The following is a 6,651-nucleotide window of genomic DNA, read 5'->3' as shown; positions in this document are numbered from 1 at the left end:
CCCAAAGACAGTGAAGTTATCATTTTCACTGATCACATGAACCGGGGCTTCTCACCACCCGGCTCAAAGTTCTTCTGAGACGTTCTGCATTTTTTCAAGCTTCGTCCACAAGACATTGGACCCAACTCTATATCCAATATCTGCAATTTTCAAGTTCTTTGTGAGGTATATCTTCAAGAAGAGCCGGCCGTGGAACTCTTTAGAGAATACTTTTATCTGAACCGCCAGAACGAATGCACCAATGACCTTAGTTTGGAGCTTGGTGGAATCTCAATTCAGCATCGACAGGGCTCCGTCTTTCCCTTAATAGTCTTACCGAGCCATCCTAAAGATTGAAATCAGACCTGGTTCTACTGCCAAGATATGTCACCAGCCAATGAAAAGCCACTGTCGGGTTATCGCACGGAGCGTCTGGATTCCAAGTTTATGCTTCCTGATAAGCTTACTGTTGCTGAACGCAAGAAGCTTATTCCATCTATTAAAAGGATTCAAGCTTTATTGGGGAATGGCTTAACTGGAGTTGACCTGATCTATTGCTGGGTCGCATGGCGGGTCATCCCTCTAAGCCGCTGATCCAAGTTAATGTATGAGTATGGCGGAGGCTCAGATGACTCTCTGCGTTATAGCTCTGTTCAATTGACTGAAGAAGACATTGTTTCAATGTCAACCATCCTTGTGAATGGCAAATACGAGGACTGCAGTAAGGTTGGGTTAAACCCCTTCTGCAAACTTAACCCGGCACCAGAGGTGAAAACCCCTAACCTTTCTTTTTTTGCGTTTTCCTCAGTAGTTTAAATAGTTGCATGACCTTTTAACCTGTATTTATTTACAGGCCAAATCTGACTTTTGGAAGGCCAAGTATGATCATGAAGCTGCCAAGAAGGCTAGAGCCGCCGCCATAGCCGCCAGGAGAATGACCCGGAAGCCCAAGAAGAAGAAGACTGCATCTGACATGTTCCAGCTAGATGATGTTTCTGAGTCGGAGGTAGCCCTTGACTCCCTTGGCCAATTTTTCAACTATCTTATTGACACTGACTATTGCCAGGACGACACGGGGGCCAGCCAGGCCGTGGAGGAAGAGGTAACTATTTCCTCCAACTCAGCCCCTTTGCCGATATAGAAACTTCGACTGGTAACCCGGAAAGTAGGTTTTCGCACCCTTTCGCTTATTTGGACCCTCATTTTCTTTTGAAAAAACAACAACATGAGAGCCGCCGTCAGGCCCGGACTAATGATGATGATGAACCATCTTCCGACTTACAAAAAAACCCTCGAAAACGCCAGAATGAGGTTTCTTTCACTTTTGTCCTTTTTTTATCCATGAATCTATTTCCTTATATTCTTTAACTTCATTTTACCCTTGCAGGAGGTTTCTTGCTCTTCTGGCGACTCATCCCAGACTCAATTTCCGGCTTTCAAGACTGCCCCTGGGTAAGGAAAATCATCTTTCGTCTACATCTTTAAAACTACACAATTGTACTAACTATCTCATAAAAATCTTTCTTAGTTGTCAAGTGAAGTCCAAGAAAGCTAAGGTGATTAAACCGGCAGAAGACCCAAAAAATCATGCACCTGAAGCAGTAACATCAACTCCTCCAGCTCAATCTGAAGCGCCAGAAGATCCGGCTATCCATGCTTAATTGGACCCTCCTGAGCCGTCAGCTGACGACACCATTGTTGATCCATCCACCATCAGACCGTCCGGTTCAGCTAACCCGCCAGCATCTTCTGACCATGACGTTCTGATCACTAGCAGCAGATTTGTTGCGCCAGGTAATCCGACTGTGCTAGCCAAGCATTCTGCCAAACAGGAGGCCTTGGAAAGGCAGAAAGTACAGTTTGATATCTCTCACTATGCTCACCTGAATGTTAGTGACGTGTTGTCCCGCTATCTCAGTCATGTGCATTCCAGCCGTGACTCGGAAATTGAGATGGTCAAGCAATTGCAACTGAAATATGAGGTATGTGCTCCGGTTTATATATACTCTGCCAACCCCAAGTCTTCAGATTATGATGAACCTGAATGATCTGTAGACTTATGATATAGGTTGATACCTTGTCTTTAGATTTTTCCTAAGTCCAACAGATTAGTATAAACTTGCACCTGTATTCCCCAAGGGTCGGCTCAATTTATCATAAATAAGCTGGTACTTAACTTCATAACTCTCTTAAATCAGTCCAAATAAGTAGTGTGATCCGGCTCAACTTAAAAACTTTCTGAATGTCATGCATTAGCCCACAAGTGCCAAGCGTTGTTACTTTGTAAAACACTTGGGACTTGAAGCATAGAAGAGTCATTTTGCATAAAAATTGCTTTGGCAGACACTAGCCCCCAAGTGCCAAGTGGTATTGCGTTTGCAAAGCACGTGGGACTTCACATTTAGTGAAATTTTGACACACGTGTGCATGCTTGTAGACTGCCCTAACTGAATTGGGCTCTCAATTGACGGATGCAAAGACCCGGCTGGTGGATCAAGAGGCAGAGATAAAGACTGCTAACTCCAAACTCCAATTGAGTCTCTCTGAAACTGAAAAAATGAAGACCAGTTTGACTGAGAAGAAGAAATCCTGGGCCGATGAGAAGACCTTGCTGATACAACGTGCCAAGACAGCAGAGGCGGCTCTTGAGGAGGTTACCACGGAGCTCATCGGCTTAAAAAACCGTGTGTCTCAAATGGTCTCCGCCATCTTCGGTAAGTCATTTGTATTAATCACTTATACTTTATTTTGACCAGGAATATAAGCCGTCTGCTGAGCCTTTGTTAAAAAACACTCGCAGGTCCACGAAGTAAGAATCTGAGCCAAGACAGTGTGACAAAACTGAAGGCGGTTTATACCTTGGTGGAGCAATTGTATACTGGCGCTCAATGAGCACTTGCTACTATCTCCCCTGCCAACCAAGGACCCAACCGTTTGAGTGATGTCTTGAAGAAGTTATCGATCTTACCCGCCAGGTTTCAAGAGGTCAAACGATCATGTGCCAGAGCCGGAGCCCTGACTGCCCTGAGCCGCTCCAAAGCCTGGGTGCCGGATTTAGACCCAGTGGACGTGGCTAAGGGGTACCCTACCGTGAAGGAAGACGGGACTCCATTTGAGCAAGATGACTTTATTGCCTGTGTGAGGGGAGTTCGTCCTCAAGCTACCATTCTTGGAGAGGAGACCAACATCGATAAATATCAGCCGGGTTTTGATATGGAGAATAAGAAGATGGCGACTCCCTCTTATAAAGTGACAGATCTTATCCCGCCGGTTTGCCAACACACTTTTGCCTCGGAAGTCGACCCAGTCGGCCTGATTGATGATGAAGCGGAGTTCATTGCTCTGAACGGCTTTGACTGGCCCAATCCCAGTTTCCAACCAGTAGAGGGAGGTTAACCGGCGAGGGGAGAGTCATAACCATCTTTTGGGCTCTCAAAGCCTTGTAATAGGTTAGTTTGAAAACTGCATGCTTTGCCTATGTCATCGTGCATAAAATTTTGCATATGACTCTTTGCCAATGATGTCAATATACATGCAGCACATCCGTGATTATATCTGCAATGTTTTAACTCTGTTCCTGTAAAAATGAAAAGAAAAACTGTCCTAGCGGTTTAGCATCGGACGGGTCAAAACACCCGGTATATGAGTATGAAATTGTCATAGTGGAAAAAACATAACCAGATGTAAGATAAACAAGGCTGTGTTCTTTGAATCTGGACTGCCGGTTTACATGACCCGGATGATGAGGTTGATAACCCAATCTTTTGTAGAAGTCAATATTTCCATATGTCTGATGACTGTTATGCCTTGGCAACTCATTGTCAAATAATCGAGCCGGTTTAATTTGATACCATACTGACAGTTAGATTTGAGATGATAAAAAACAGTAAGACAAAACACTAGGCTTCAGACAATGTAAATCAAAACATTTAAATAGAAACTGGAGGCTTCTGATTCTAATACAACCAGTAAACTGGACCAAAGGGGTTAAGCTAAGATTCGAATACGATCATATAGCTCCCAGTGAATTTGGCGTTGCGCCAATCAAGAGGGTACTGACAGCTATGTTCTCTTTGGTTCAAATACGACCTATGTTGAACAGGAAGCCCCCAAATGACCTTGAGAGGTTTTTAACGACCCTGATTCGAATACGATCCAAGTCGAACCCAAAAGGGGTTAAGCTATGATTCGAATACGATCAAGAAGCCCCCTAGTGAGTTTGGCCTTGAGCCGATCAAGAGGGTTACGACAGCTATGTTCTCTTTGGTTCGAATATGACCTATGTTTGAATAGGAAGCCCCCAAGTGACCATGAGGTTTACGGCTAGATTCGAATACGATCATGAGCCGGACCAAAAGGGTTAAGCTAGATTCAGATACGATCAGCCCCCTTTTGGTCATTTTAAATAATAATGAAAATAATAAAGATATATGATCATTGAAAGGGAAAAGGACAGAGGTCCTGCTTTATTACTTATCATAATATATACAACGTCAAAGTATGTACATGATGAGAGCCGGTGGCTTAAGTATAGTATGGCCGAAGCTGAGCAATGTTCCACGGCCGGCGGGTCTCCTCCTCCGACTTACGTGAGTCTTTGTGCTCTCGAACGTCAATGAGGTAATATGACCCGTTGTTTAAGTTCTTGCTAACCACAAAGGGTCCTTCCCAAGGTGGGGATAGCTTGTGTGCATCAGACAGATCCTGGATGAGCCGGAGCACCAGGTCACCTTCTTGAAAGTTCTGGACTTAACCCGGCGGCTGTGATAACGGCGCAGGTCATGTTGATAAATTTTTGATCGAGCCGCCTCCAAATCTCTCTCCTCATCTAACAAGTCAAGTGCATCCTGTCGGGCTTGTTCATTATCAGCTTCAATGTAAGCCGCCACGCGAGGCGAGTCATGACGATGTCACTAGGCAGAACTGCTTCTGCTCCATAAACCATGAAGAAAGGTGTATAACCTGTAGACCTGTTAGGAGTGGTATTGATACTCCACAGCACCGAGGGTAATTCCTCTACCCAACAACCCGGTGTCCGTTGTAAGGGAACCATAAGCCGGGGCTTGAGACCTTTTAGGATTTCCTGATTTGCTCTATCAGCTTGACCATTGGATTGGGGGTGAGCTACTCACGAAACATCAAGCCGGATATGCTCACGTTGACAAAACTCCTCCATAGCACCTTTGGACAGATTAGTGCCATTGTTAGTTATAATGCTGTGTGGAAAACCAAAGCGAAAGATCACCTTTTTCATGAACTGAACCGCCATGGCTGCATCACACTTGCTCACTGGCTCTGCCTCAACCCATTTCATCAATTTGTCAACTGCCACCAAAAGATGTGTCTTTTTATCCTTGGATCTTTTGAAAGGTCCAACCATATCAAGCCCCCAAACCGCAAACGGCCAAGTGATTGAAATCACCCGCAGTTCTTGAGCCGGTACGTGTGCTCGTCGTGCAAACTTTTGACATCCATCGCACCTACTGACCAGATCCTCTGTATCAGCATGAGCCATTAACCAATAAAAGCCATGACGAAAAGCTTTGGACACTAGAGATTTTGAGCCAGCATGATGGCCACAATCTCCCTCATGGATCTCACGAAGAATCTCTTGACCTTCTTCGGGAGAGACACATCGCTGAAATGCCCTAGTGACACTACGATGATATAATTCACCATTGGAAATTGTCATTGACTTAGACCGCCGGGCTATCTGTCTTGCCAAGGTCCCATCCTCTGGCAACTCTCCCCGGGTCATGTAAGCCAAATATGGCACTGTCCAATCTGGTATGACATGAAGAGCCGCCACCAACCGGGCCTCCGGGTCAGGAACGGCCAAGTCTTCTTCTGTAGGCAACTTGACAGAAGGGTTATGTAAAACATTTAAAAAGGTGTTAGGTGGCACCGGCTTACGCTGCGATCCCAACCGGCTTAAGGCATTCGCCTCTTCGTTCTTTCTGCGACCAATGTGTTCCACCTGATACCCCTTGAAGTGTCCAGCCACAGCGTCCACCTCTCGACGATAAGCCGCCATTAGAGGGTCCTTGGAATCCCACTTGCCTGACACCTGCTGAGCCACCAAATCTGAGTTGCCAAGGCACCGTACCCGGCTTAAACTCATCTTTTTAGCCATTCGAAGACCATGGAGCAAGGCCTCATATTCTGCTACATTGTTAGTACAAGGAAACATCAATCACAACACATAACAAAACTTGTCACCTCGAGGAGAAGTTAAAACAAATCCATCCCGCGAGCCTTCCAACTGTCTGGACCCATCAAAATGAATCGTCCAATATGTGTTGTCTGGCTTTTCTTCAGGTGTCTGCAACTCCGTCCAATCGTTAATGAAATCGACCAGCGCTTGAGATTTGATCACAGTACGTGGCACATACTTTAAGCCATGAGACCCAAGTTCAATGGCCCACTTGGCGACTCGTCCTGTGGCTTCTCTATTTTGAATAATATCTCCTAACGGAGCAGAGCTAACCATAGTGATAGGGTGACCCTAAAAGTAATGCTTGAGCATCCGGCTTGCCATGAACACCCCATCAACAAGCTTCTGCCAATGTGGATACCTTTGGTTAGATTCAATAAGCACCTCACTGATGTAGTAAACCGGTCATTGAACCGGATGTTCCTTGCCAACCACCTTGCGTTCCACAACAATGGCCA

Source organism: Triticum aestivum, chromosome 5A (assembly GCF_018294505.1).
Source record: "Triticum aestivum cultivar Chinese Spring chromosome 5A, IWGSC CS RefSeq v2.1, whole genome shotgun sequence".
Taxonomy (NCBI): Eukaryota; Viridiplantae; Streptophyta; class Magnoliopsida; order Poales; family Poaceae; genus Triticum; species Triticum aestivum.
This window is presented reverse-complemented; position numbering follows the sequence as displayed.